This window comes from Nelumbo lutea, chromosome 4 (assembly GCF_056320005.1).
Source record: "Nelumbo lutea isolate HS-2025 chromosome 4, American lotus-T2T, whole genome shotgun sequence".
In the NCBI taxonomy this organism is placed as follows: Eukaryota; Viridiplantae; Streptophyta; class Magnoliopsida; order Proteales; family Nelumbonaceae; genus Nelumbo; species Nelumbo lutea.
This window is the reverse complement of record NC_142687.1, coordinates 28,112,993-28,127,839: the sequence shown is the minus strand read 5'-3', so window position 1 is coordinate 28,127,839 and position 14,847 is coordinate 28,112,993. Positions and strand designations below refer to the sequence as shown.

Below are 14,847 nucleotides of genomic sequence, written 5' to 3'. Positions count from 1 at the left end.
AGAGGTGGAGAATAATAGACGAGGAAGTCGAGAATTTCATCACAACGGACTTCAAGAGGGAGGTCAAATATCCAAGCTAGATTTCCAACTCAGTTCTCGTGAATAGGGCCAACGGGAAGTAGCGCATGTGGGTCGACTGTATTGACCTCAACAAAGCTTGCCCAAAGGATAGGATCGGGTTTGGATGGGTTGGGTTTGGGTCAAGCTTCAACCCAACCCATCTAATCTACCAAGCCATTAATGACCCATTTGTATAAAACTAAATGGGTTGGGTTGAACATAACCTGCCTTAACCCAACCCAACCAACCCAACCCACGAATCTTTTACTTATTAAACAAAACAAGCATAAATTGTAGAAAATAGAGAAATTAGAAAACATAGGACATGCGAAAAAATCAGGAGAATACAAATATGGAAGATAATTAAAATTGCAAAACATAGCCATAATAAAAAACACAAAAAAATGAAGAAAATCAATATAAATTACCAAAAAACAAAGAAAACCAGAAAACATGCCTTAACCCAACCCAACCCACGAATCTTTTACTTATTATAAATTGTAGAAAATAGAGAAATTAGAAAACATAGAACATGCAAAAAAATCAGGAGAATACAAATATGGAAGATAATCAAAATTGCAAAACATAGCCATAATTACAAAAAAACAAAAAAATGAAGAAAATCAATATAAATTACCAAAAAACAAAGAAAACCAGAAAACATAAATTACAGAAACATGGAAAATGAAAAAAATTATAAAAATTACAAAAAAATATAGAAACCCACTAAAATAACATAAATTGCAAAAAGAAATAAACAAAAGTTATAGAGAAAACATAGAAATGTGGAAAAATAGCAAAGTTTACTGCAAAACATTTCAACATAGTAGATAATAGAAGTTGCAAAAGAAAATATAACATAAATTACAGAAAAACAAAAAAAAGGAAATTACAAAAATATATATATGAATTTCAGAAAATATAAAAATTACAAAAAATAACAAAATTATGAGAAAGTATAACATTATTAAAATATAATAGAAATTATAGAAAGGTAGAACTTCAGTTTTATTTAGAAAGGAACTATGAGATATGCATAGAGAAACGATGGGCTCTGGTCGTCTGGATTTTATTAGCACCATTGAAAATGACTATCTTCTTTTACTAGCGCCAACTACTGCCATGACATCACCTTTGATTTTGCCGGTGAACTTGAAGAAATAACTCCAGATTCATGGAAGGATGCCCTGCAAGTAGTTTTGTGAGTTCATGACTACCTTGTAAAATTAATCCAACCATTAATTTGCAAGTTAAAAGTGGCACCTTCCGTATGTCTGAAGCACATCACACTCTGTTTGGGACCCCCTTTTGCTTTTGATAAAATGCAGCAAAGTCTGCACTCTCTCATCCATATTGTTGCAACTGAATGAAGCTATAAAATGTGAAACAGAGCATAACAGAAATAAATGAATGAGCTCTGTGTCATCCTTGTAACAGCTTTGGTTCACATATGGAGGGATCACCATTATTGAGTTAGTATCGGTTAGGGTTTGGATTTGGTGAGGGAGAGGTAGAGAGAGAGAAAGAGGTGAACGAAAAAGAAGGAAAGAAGAAGAAAATAAAATAAAATAAAAAAAAACTTCATTGGGTAACTAGTGAACCGACAAGGCACCGAGGCCAAACCAAATAAAATTCAAGCCGTCCTAGATATGCGACCTCTTAGAACAATAAAAGAAGTACAAAGGCTAATGGGTCAGATAACTGCCATGAAATGGTTTATGTCTAGGTCAGTTGGGCAGTGCCTTCAGTTCTTTAAAGCCATCAAGAAAAACCAAGAGTTTGAATGGACCGAAGACTGTCAACATGCGTTTGATGAGCTGAAAAGGTACCTAAGTTCTTCGCCCTTGCTAACTAGGCCAGAACCTGGAAACGAGCTAAAACTCTACCTCTCTGTGAGTGATGAGGTAGTCAGCTCATTCATAATTCGCGAGATGGACAGATTGCATAGACCTATCTACTATGTGAGTAAAATCATGAATGCCGCTAAGACCAAATATCCCAACATAGAAAAATTGGCCTTCGCCTTGGTATTGACAGCCCATAAGCTGTGCCCTTACTTTTAGGCCCATACCGTGTTAGTCTTAACCGATTGACTTCTAAGGCAAGCTCTTTAGAAGTCTGAGGTCTTGGGAAGGCTAAGAAAATGGGAAATCGAGTTCAGTAAGTACGATGTCCGGTTTAAGCCGCGCCCAGTGATCAAGGTGCAGGTCCTAGCTAGCTTCGTCGCCGAGTGCACATTCAACACGCCGACCCTTGAAATCGCCAACCAAGTGACAGATAAAGTAGCCTGTGTACTCTGATCTTTTCTCTCTTTTCTTATAGCTCGATCAAGCGACCTATCTAGTCTAGCGTCCGAACTATCCTCCAGTAGGGAGCTACCAGATCTCACACAATCAGGTTTGATAGAAAATAGGAGAAACAAGAAGTTAAAGAGCTTTACAAATTTCCTCAACTTTATATTTCTCAATTATTTTCTATCAAACCAAACACAACCTTAGTTAGAAATTGTGCCTCCTAAGTTGAAGGAGAAGAATGTAATTAAATTTGAAATTTTTATATTTTCGAATATATCATCTTCAAGGCAAGAAAATTTTATGAACCTCCAAATGCACATAAGGAAACATTCTCATACGTCCTTTTTATTTAAAGGTCTAGAACCAATTATTAGGCTACAGAGCCTGAATATACTAGCATAAAAAAAAAAGTAAAATAAAATCTTAGCATGCATTATTGCATAGAAAGCATTGTGTATTGAATGCATGTAGATTTTAGATGGATCCCTTTCACTAAAAACAAATTAAAGAATAATTTTATCACTAGAACAAAGTCAAGGGGAATTTTTCTTTCTCCTACCTAAAGTACGTAGGTTTGTATTTACATCTTCTTCCCTTTAGGCTCAGTTTGAAGGAATACAAATATAAATTTGTAGAGTGTAAAACTTTGTATTTTATATTATTTTGTATATATTTGTACAGTACATATTTGTATTTGTACTCCTTCCAAACTGAATCTTAATTTCATCATATGTGCCCATATATAAGAGTAAAATTCAATTCTTAAAAACTAATTAAGTTGAATAAATTCTACAAGGCCTCATACTTGTTGCAATAATAATTTTCGCTCTTCCTCAAGTGATGCAGTTTGTTACAGAGACATTTTAATCTAATTAATACCAGTTAAATTTCGTTAATAATAAAACTTTTTGTCTTTCTTATAAGGGATGTAAATTCGAAAACATTGTTAACCAAGATTTTTCTTAAAAATTAATTTTAGATGAGTCGTCTATTACTTTCTATCGCCAACTAGACATTGGCGCTGAGCCGCTGACTTTGATGTTAAAGATAGTTCTCTTTCTCAAGTTCAATTCTCTGATAAGTAATTCCAAAGGCATCAATGTTGTACTGGCATGGAATTGGACAGCGAATGGATTCTTTCAAATTCATTGTTGGTTAAGGGCGTCAAGTGGGATCCAATCCCACGGTTGAGACCATCTTCAAACGCCGTAATTAGGCTCCAATCTCATGGCTTTGCAACCAATATTCAAATTCCGTTATTCCTTTATATCAAAATCTGATGAAGTTAAAAGATTAAATGATTCACCTTCCTTCGTCCTTTTTCTTTCCTTTTTTACTTGTTCTTTTTATTCCGTCCTTTTGGCATACATTCTTTTGCGTCCTACTCCTACCTAAAAAGAAGCGAAATCTTCCACTGAAGAAGTTTCAGTAGCGAAAACTAAAGAGAGAGTGATGATCAGATGGCGACTCTCGCTGCAACTGGACTGGACGCCGTGTTGAATCTGTACTCATGGTTTGACAGCTTTGACCAACACTAGTTCAGCTTTCACCTTCCACTGGCACGGCGAGGTTCAGTCATATATCTAAACAATTCTGTTCAATTAATTAGTATATATTGGGTTTGACTTTTATTGATGGAAACAGGAGGCTCTACGGCAAGATTGGAATAAATGCTAATTACATCAATTATAGATCCCTCGGTCTGTTCTACGCTGCAACTGTGTGTTCGATATTGCTATGGCGTAGCTTCAACTTCAAGCCAAAGCCCACCTACTGTTTAAGAAACTGGTTCACATATAAATTTGGGTTGCATGCATGGCAACGAATTTTGAGCTTATTTTAGTGTTTTTTTTTTTTTTCTCCTGAGACAATGGTTGCTTCATTCGGGTTATACAAAGGTGTCTATTGCTTGGTTTCAGCCTTTCAGGTGGCAAATGATGGGAGAGATTTTGGCTTGTTAATTGTTACTGGTTTTGGTCTCCTACGTGATTAATATCCCATGTTTCTTGATTTGTTTTTTTTTTTTTTTTTTTTGGCATAAGAATCGATTCTTTTGTGATACGGAAATATCGTTGATTGATCTAAGAAAATTTCTTTTTAACGAAGTTTATTTCTGTTTTGTGTTGTGTTTGATCACTCATTGATTATGAGGTTGTTTGGTAGGGTGGATATTTATTAAATAAATGTTTTGTAGGTGATTTATCTTGAAAAATGAGAAAATTGATTAATAAAGGTGCATGTTGTTTGACGTTTAGGCACCATTAGATGCTATTAGGCATCACATAAAGAATAAATGTCGGGTGTTAGGGAAAAGATTAAAATTTAAGCTTTCTCCAATGGTTGATTCTCACACAAATTGAGACAAATAACATTTATCTAATAAACTTTTTATCAAGGGGTATTCTTTTTTGAGATTTTGAGAGGGGGGAAAGTTAGTTAATGGGATTTTGGTTCCCATTGACCAAAAACCCCATATTTTTTTTTCATATTTATGTGGAGATCAGGAAAAGTTTATTTCTAGGGTATCACTTACCCGGCCATTCCTTATGTGGGTAAATAACTTTCCCACCCAAAGGGAAAATTGTCAACACTTGAATGGGACAAAAATGCCCCTTTTAATAATGGATTTTTATGGCTAAATGGTCATTGCATTATTTACCTGGAAAATAAAAGAACATGGGCAAATACACTTACCCAAATAAGTATTTCCCAACAAAAACTTACCCAGATAATTGCATTTACCAAGTAAATAATTTATCGAAAAGCGAACGAGGCCCAAAATAATATTTTAGAATAAATGCTTTTGTGGTAATAAATTGATGCCACTTCTCAATTGTCCAACACAACTGAACCAAAGACCATATATATGATTGTAGTTGCCTGCTTGTAGGGTAAAACCAGCTCACAATATTTGGCCTGGACTTAATCCAAGTTCGTCCTCGGATATATGCCAATCAACCTAATTTCAAATTCTAAACCTCACAGCGCGTTCAACAGTGCATTGAAAATATCTCCCATACTTGGTTATATTAGTTGGGACAGTTGCATTTGCATGTTTAACGTAACATACACATAGAATGGCCGAGCAATCTGAATGATGAGATGAAGATTTTCAAGAAATAAAAGTAACTATATAACGGCCTATAATGCTAGATTGCTAGTGGATCGGTTCCATGGGCTTGGGCTACGTTGCCCTAATTGGACTTTATATATGTAACCACCCACCAAATAAGAGCCGATAAAGTAAGCTAGATTGGACTTGGAGGGTCGACAATATACTGGGCCATGGCCCAGAATAGGTAAATGAACATATATTGGAGAGAGAGATCAAAATTGTCATCAAAGACGGAAAGGATGAAAGAGGGGCATATATATGGGAATGAGCAATCAAAGACTTTAACGGAGAAACAAAAATTGCTGACTCAACTGTGAATTCGTCAGTCGGTGGATGCTTGGTAGAGCAAAGTACACAAATTAAATTTGGACCATACATTCACTTAAGCTTCGAAGCTTTTACAATTTGAAATTGGACAAATGAAAAAAAAAAAAAACAAAAAACAAAAAGATGAACGATTTGGTCTTAACTTGAAACGTGCTTCATATGTGCAGAAGAAAAGTGTGTGTGTGTGGGGGGGGGGGGGGGGGGGGGGGAAAGACTATAAAAGGAAAAAGACAGAATTAAAGCATGAAAAGCCCAGTTAGTAGTTTTATTCTTTGGTTGAATTCCTTCGTGTAGCGTAGAGACGGTGTAAATCCAAAGCAAGGCACTGAAATGGAAATGGAAAAGGCACCCAAGAAAGTAGCCCTTGGGAGGGCTTTCATGCCGCGGCTTTTGGCTTTGTGAGGTAGGCGTGGGCCTCATCCAGTCACCCAGAATGGTTTTTCTGTTGAAGTTTCTTGGTAACAGCTCAACGAACGAAAGCAAATCAACCAAAGCTTCTGATCAAACATTCAGAATAAATGATTGTTGGAGTTGGATTGAAACATATGAATAAGAATTCTTTTGTAGTCTCTAGATATGTCATGTAGATCAATATTGACCGTCTTTTTGCCGCAATGGGAATAGGATCCTGGAATGGGTCTAATTACTTCCCAACTTAACTCACCCGTGATTCATGTTTTAGAGTTATTAGGAGTCACCACAAGGCTGTTGGAGTCAAAATCATCATGGTAATATCTTGATGACTTTACCATCTAATTATATGCAGTTCTTCAGAGTTTTTTTTTTTTTTTTTTCCTTCCTTCAACTTTATTATAAAGCAAATTCTATAATGACCCCGTTCAGCGTATTTCATTTTCCTGGTTAATTCCGTCAATAGGAAACAAAATTTTCACTGTAAAAGCTAAAAGGACGCAGAAACAATAGCTATATATTTCAATTGAAAATTTTTTGCATCTATTTTTGCGGGGGGAGGCAAATGCAGCGTTCAGTAGTTTATGCCAATTTCATATTCTCTGGAAATGCCACCATTGTCAACTACCAAAGATCGAAATATAGGACTGGAATATGAATTCCTTAATATTTAGATAGAGAGATTGCGATGTCCTACTCATGAACTTGTAAGGTAGGAGACATTGACAAACTAGCGCGTAGAAAGAAAGGCCCAAAATGGCTTTGCTTGGGCTCAAGTTGCACTTCTTGCTGTTTTTGGGCTCACACTACTTTCTAATGTGGGGTGGGCGGATTGGTAACTGAAGTTGGGCCCACATCATCAGGGGGTGTTCTCCAACATGAGTTGTTTCCTATATTGTGATTTCAGCAAACTTGGGCCCGTAAATGGCTTCAAATAAGCGTTGTTTTCATAAAATAAAAACGCATAAAACAGCTTTTGGTTGTTTTTTTTTTTTTATTGTTTTTGTTTTTCTTCCAAATATGGACCAGAAGTGCATTATTGAATTCTCCCCCTTTTTTCTTTATCAGTAAGTCTGCATGCGCTTTGCACGCAACAAATTTTGCTGATTATAACGATTTAATAAATACTATGTTTTCAAAATCTTTTTACAATTTTTTTTTATATTTCTATGTTTGAAAAAAGTATTCTTATTTATCACACATATTTTTGTTTAATATAAATATAGCATGCTAGAATGTATCCAAAATGTTTTTTACAATTTTTTATATTTTTATCTTTTTTAATTTGTTTATTATTTAACTATGTCATCAAGGATTTATACATTCCAGATTGAATTATTGACTTGCCTCCAAATAGAAAAACAACTCTAGTTTTGGATTGATTTGAAAATTGTATTCTATTTCTATCATCAATAAAAACAAATCTTTGTCACACTTATTTCTTTTAACATGATCAATTAATATAAGATCCAATGGGAGAATGAGAATTAATAACTTACATATAAGACTTAATGACAAAGAGCAAAAATGTATTAGTCCAAATTATATTTTGTGCTATAACAATTAGAGAGACCAAATTCAAAAATAGGGGTACTTTAGTCAAAAATATGACTTAATGAACGTTAATGTGAGTTAATACCTTAAATATAAGACTTAATAAGAGGGATTTAAAGGAGGAGAAAAGTAATTGTTCAAATTAAATTAATATCCTTACAATGAGAGGGACAAATTCAAAAATTAGGGTATTTTATTTAAATAAAAGTTTCATACTCTCATTGACACTTTTAATAATAGTATAGAGTTAGGCAGTTAGCCCCAAATTTTACTCCAAGTGGAGGGGCACCCACTTTAAAAATTTATTAAATCAAAATCATAACACATTACAAGACCGGATGACATAGCCCGCCTTGCCCCGTAGACCTAGTTTATAAAACTCTCCCTCATGCATTCATTGATTAAACAGTCAGTCGGCCATTCCCAACTGACTCAGTAGACAAACTCGTAGGGGTCCCTACTCCCTACATTCCAACTGACTCGGCTGGTAAGATTTATCGCTCTTTATAACGAAGGCATGGATTTCGATTTCCGCCTTCACCAGGGGTGTTCATACTTGATATATATATATATATATATATGAGAGGGTAACCTATTTCCCTTGTGTAGCCTAATAATAATAACATCAATAGCGGCAACCTGACTCAGGTAGCTAATTATAATGTCATCAAGTGGCTAGGTTTGATTTTTGGGTGTGGCTCAATTAAATGTAAATAAATACGTTCCAAATAAAATAATATGTGAATTTAATGAATTGAAACGCTTTAATTTGCTGTTAATAAATCTTTAGATTGGGGGGCCATCACTTATATGCAGGTGAGATTTCAGTCAATTCGGCAACCTGGTGCCACATGCAACTAGGGGTGTAAGTCAGGTTGGTCTGAGCTAACAGATTATACTGTTTTGGGTTTGAGCTTTGGGTTAGATCTATTGAAATTTTGACAAAATCCCAATTTTAACCCCAAAAAATTATACCTCTACATGCAACCAACATAAGTGAGGATGAACGGATTCTCATGGTAAAAAATTTTATCAATTAATCCTTCAGGGTGCAACCTAATTAATTAGATCAAGTTGTTTCTTTGGTTTTCTCAGTATAAAGTATGAACAAAATCTCCACAAAATCCAGGGTGGCTAATTAATCTGAGGAGTGTGGACGATTGTCAAAGCCTTATAGTGTCACAAGAATACGTAAGAATTGATTAATTATCTGATTAACCACCAACTCACCCCACAAAATACTGGTAAACAAATAAGGCCTTAATCAAAAAGCTTAAACCTTTTGGTTATTGTAGGCCAATCCTCAAACACATGTCCCATGCTTCTGTTATTTCTTTTAATATTATAACCTTCTCCTCATGCGCTCATACAATTATCATGGATTTTTTTATCTCTGACAACCCCTGAATTTCTCTAAAAGGCCAATTTCAACCCTAAAAAATTTAAAGGGTCATTTTTAACCCTCAAACTTTGGAGAAAAGAACAATTGTATGCAAAAACATGCGGTGCTGATACATCTGTTAGACAACATTATGTGGCACTGCTAAAGTTTAAAAAAGTCCACTTTTAATCCTAAAGTTTGAAATTGGGCCAATTTAATAAAGTTTATTAAGAAAATTACTTCAAGGTCTAATTAAATGACCCTAAAGTATTAAATTTATTTAATTAAATTAATTAATTTTAGTATTTAAGGTAATTAAGCAATTAAATTAATTATGAAAACAAAACTAAATAAATAAAAGTAATCAAATAAAAAATAACCCTAAAACATGACATTTAGTGGTTCGATTGTTTGGTCCGAATTGATCAACCCATGATGATTTAAAAAATGAAAAATGACTCGAAAACCATTTATTGGATCGAACAGTTTAGCCATCAGTAGTTTGTTGACAAAGTTAAAATTTTCAAGCAGTCAAACTATTCTACCCATGAATTGGTCAATTGTCTAGTTCCATTTTATACCCAGGTGGTCGAACCATTCAACCCAATAACTGGTCAATTGTCCAATTCCATTTTATTCTTGGCCTGAAATTATTTAAAAAAAAAACAATATTGACTTGGTTAACAAACAGCTATCCCAAACGATTTAATTACTTTACTTAATTTGGGTCAGTTTTAAATTACTTTACTTAATTTGATTAGTTTACTGATTTAATTGCTTAATTTGTCTAATTATCTTAATTAGTATAATTTATTTAATTTAATTAATTAACTTGATGAAATAAATTAAATATTTTAGGATCATTACTCTATTGTATTTAGGGTCAAAAGTGTCCTTTTTCAAACTTTAGTAGTGCCACATAACGTTGTCTAATGAAGTTGACTGAGTCAAAAATCGCACTTATCAGCATTACAACATCCGCTTGACATAAAATTTTAGTGCATTTATTTTCCCTCCTCTCTCTCTTCCTTAAGCAAACACATACATATGCACACGGGATAACTTTTGGCTGTTGGGTCGCCAACAACATAGGCTGTTGAGAGCATTTTTGGGCTGGTCACGTTCACCTATTCATGCCCATGTTTTTCTTTTTTACCAAAATAAAATAAAATTGGAGGTAATCATTAATTTATCCACTCTTATGATAATGTGGCATTTCCAAAATTTGCTCTCAACAGCCAAAGTTTTCCCTATGCGTACATAACAGTTTTATTCTTTTTTTTTTTTTTCTGATATAACCGAAAGGGGCTACGCAAGGCAGGGGGTAGCACGTCCCCAAACATGATCAATACAAATAGAAAAAAGTGGGAAAGGAAGAGAAGCTAAACTAAGATTAACAGACGCTGGAGCAAATAGAGTTTCATGAACCAGCCAATCAGCCGCCTGATTTGCCTCCCGATAGATATGCTTATCAGCCAGATCTCTTCGAAACTCATCCTTTAGTTTGATGTAGCTATTAATGGTGTGTCGTCTTATTTTTCGAGGAGATGGGATCTTCTGCTTAAGACAGGAAATGACATTTGAAATCGCCTTTGATAAAATAGGATATTCTTTAAAATTCAAGGCCAAATTATAGATCCCAAAATTCTACAATGTTAATTGAAGCAATGCCAAGCTTATAAGCGTTGAAGTCAAAAACTTTCCTGAAATAATCTCTAGCAATGCTCGCAACCAGCAAAAACCCTATAGGGTGTTAAAAGCTACTGCATATATAATGTATCAGTCTCCCTTCTAACTCTACGAAAGCATTAATCTATTGACACAGCAAAGATAGAATAAAAACACTTGTAGGTTGGAGACATGGGCTTGACTTGCTTGCTATTTTGAAGAAAGTCAGGAACTAGTAGTTAGCTTATTATATTAATGTCACCTGTCACGGTGTTTCATGATTGGCCCACTTTCCTGACGATTTGAATTGAACCGTATGCCCGCACATTAATTCTTCGTCTCTTAGTTGGAGAGACTGCATTCGTTGTTGGGGAGAAAGCATGGTTTAGATCAAATTTTATTACTGGTCAAGGCTTTAAGCAACCAACATCTCATGATCTCAATATGCATATTTTACTTCTATCATATAAAATGAAGGGTGATTTGGCACGACTTAGTAAGATAGGGTCACGTAGATATGATTTGCTCGAGAGGTGATAATTCAGTTAAAGGAACTCAGTCTCTGAGAATCGGAATTTGGGTATTCAGTCATCTCGGCCCAAAAATCTTCTCGGTATAAAGACACATCGACACCCAACTCAGTTCGGGACTAAAGAATCGAAGTACCAATTTGGAGCTAAAGAGCCAAAATGCCATGTAATCGACTCTAAAGGCCTCCCCAACGAACCCTGAATTTCTCGGGATCAGGACGAGATTCATCTTAGCTCCACCTGAATCGAAGAAAAACGATAAACCTTATCAACTGACACATTGCACCCATTCAAAAATGGAATAGATCTTATCCGCACAACCCGGAATTCCTGGAACTCTTTCGTAAAGTCCACGACTACTCCACTATATAAGGACATCAAACCCCAAGGCAAAGGAACATGTGATTATTTACTCACTAGATTCAAACATTCAAGTATTCAGCTCACATCCATATTATATAATTGACTTAAGCATCGGAGCGACCCTACTGGTTTAATTACCCTGGATTCTCTGATCTACTATTTTGCAGCTTGATCTAGCTCGACGTGGAATTTAGATCATCTTCCGTAAGATTATCTAGATGCTCCATCAATATATATAGATAGATAAATAGATAGATAGAGAGAGAGTTAATTATAATATTAAATACACATTGGGGATACATTGGCACTAAATAATCTTGACCACATCGGGAATTTTGACGGGGTACCTGTGGATGCATTCAGACCACGGACTGTCCACTGGTGGCCGAATATTTCGGTTGCACTTCCAGACAACGCTATTGCACTTGAACCCACTTCCGAATCCTATCTGCAAGATGCGGTCTCCCTTCTTCATCCTGCCCATGGTTTCAATGTAACTAAGCTCGTACCAGATGGACGATGACGAGGTATTTCCGAATCGGTGGAGCGTCATCCTTGAGGCCTCCACGTCCTCAACAGAAAGATTGAGGTACTTCTCTAGCTCGTCGATCACGGCACGGCCTCCGGCATGGATGCAGAAGTGGTCGAAGGCCTGCTTGAATTCAGGAATGTAAGGCTTCCACTTGCGCTTGAAGAGTTTTCGGCCGACAAGGGTGAGGACGAACAGGAGCTGCTCCGATGCAGGAAGCACAAGTGGTCCGATGGTAGTGATGTTGGACTTGAGAGCCTGACCGGCCACCATCGTGATATCCTTGGATAGAGATACGCCCTTAAATCCGTCTGGGTCTTCTTCTTGGTACACACAGCGATAAGCCGTGTCGTCGGCACCTTTATGGGTGCGGATTACATGAAGCAAACGGTATTTAGCCCGTGATCTCTCTTTCCTCATGTTGGAGAGAAGGAGAGCAGCACTTCCCATTCGAAATATACAGTTGGGGAGCATCATCGATGGCTGTTCCCCGTAGTAACCACTGTAGGTTATGATCTCGGTGCTCACAATCAGTGCATAAGAGTTGGGATGGACTTGTAACAAGTCTCGAGCTAAACCGATGGATATCATCCCGGCACTGCAACCCATTCCGGAGAGGTTAAAGCTCTTTATATCTCCCCTCATCTTGTACTTGTTGACAATCATCGCTGTCAACGACGGTGTTGGGGAGAAAATGCTACAGTTGAGGATTAGAATGTCGATGCTCTTGGGCTTGACCCCTGTCTTTTCGAGGAGTGAATCAATGGCGGAGAATATAACAAGCTCAGCCTCCTCTCGGCTGTTGGCTATGGTGAGGGCCGGGGGAATGTACCTAAGGGCGGGGGGAACGCAAGTCTCGTCACCGAGGCCGCAGCGCTCGAAAATTTTCAGTGAGAACTGGACGGACTTGCTATCAGGGCCTTTTATAATCCTACTGTGTTCGACGAAGGTGGTGAGTGGTGCTCGCAAGGTGCCCAAGGGTTTGAAGCAAGAGAAGTCGACGAGGTAAATGTGTCGAGGCCTGGACATCAAGTATACCGTGACGATGATAATGATCAAGAAACCTGAGCAAAGAATGTGTACCAGATCAAGCTCGAGGGAATTCCAGAGTCTGAATATCTCATCCGGCCCCAACCGAAGTACCTCTAAAAGGAGCCCAGCCATGATGGGTATGAACAAAACAGTGAGCAAATTGTTCACAAGATATCGATAGCCAAGTTTCACGTACTTGAGCCTCACTGAGCTGGTGAAACTCGGTATTGTTTGAGGCATCTTGGTAGCTAGTTAGCCTCCACAACACTGAGAGAGAGAGAGAGAGAGATCTGAACCCAATGGGTAGGTTTGAGCTAGATGGTGAATCAGAGAATGGATAGCTAATTGGTGGTTGTGGGAGGAAATGATTTAAAGGCAAAGGGCAATGAATGAAGGCAGATAGGTATCATAAAAAGGAAAGTTTTAATTAGCACAGGGTAACAAATGACGGGATTGATGAAAGAGGATAAAAATTCAGACATCGATGAGAAGGGTGAGCGTGAGAGAGAGAGAGAGAGAGAGAGAGAGAGGGAGCTAACGATTTAGGCCAGGGTAACAAATGGCGGGGATAATGTTTGGTAGGGCAATGAATCAAGGCATATATAACTAGCCTACTATGTTATTTGGAAAAGAAAGAAAAAAGACTAGCCAGCTACGTTAGTTGGAATTTCTTAAATACCTTTCACTTTACTTATTAAACTTCCTCTCAACTATCCCTTCCCAGTACTATATATGTCAATGCAAAGCTGTTACGTGTACAGTTAGACAATAACTACCTCAATCACTCGTTTAAAACTAGTTGGGACCCGTGCAGCTTTGTTAATCAAAATTAAATCACAATGAGCTGAATTACATTTCCATTTGACCTCAGTACATATCGATTCATAACCTGTTGAAAAGATTTTGGAATTTATAAAAATCATTGCAAATTATTGCAACTTTTGGTATATTTTAATTAATAAATAATTAAAATTTTAATAAATACAAATTTAATAATTAAAAATTATTGGTAATTTTTTATTGGAAATTTTATTTCAATGGATATAAATTTACTTTTTACATATTCAGTAATTTTTTAGCAATAAGTAATTATTGATGTTTGCAGTAGTTTTTGTCAATTTATTAATATTTAATGATATTATCAGATAATAATTAAATTAGTTCAGTAATTTTTCAATGGAAAAATAATTTCAATAAATAAATAATTGGAAAATTTTAATAATTTCCTTAAGTATTGGATACTACATTTATGATTATCATAATTATTGGAACTATATTTATGGGTTTGGGAGCATTATGGGTTTGGGTGATGACCATCTAAGTAGGAATGGCAATGGGCAGGGCTTCAGAGCGAAGATCACACTCCCTATGCTGCTCCTAAGTTTTAAATTAATCCCTCCCTTTGACCCCTATCCTTATCGAGAAAAAAAAATAGCTTACATCCCTTGCCCCTGACGAAGAGGGGCTCCCCATCAAGGACTTGAATTCCCAATTTTTTTAATTAAAAGTTTATTTTTAGAAAGGTATTTATTTAAAATAAAAGAAAAATTAGAATGCAAATAATATTTTAAATTCATTTTGAT

At 36.1% G+C, this 14,847-nt stretch overlaps 1 pseudogene across 1 annotated transcript; it reads right to left on the bottom strand.

Moving 5' to 3' along the window:
- Positions 1 to 11,922: 11,922 nt before the first annotated feature.
- On the bottom strand, positions 11,923 to 13,769 carry LOC148854816 (3-ketoacyl-CoA synthase 6 pseudogene; annotated as a pseudogene). Its single transcript, XR_016112208.1, has one exon. The product of XR_016112208.1 is annotated as a 3-ketoacyl-CoA synthase 6 pseudogene (transcript).
- Between the last annotated feature and the right edge of the window lie 1,078 nt (positions 13,770 to 14,847).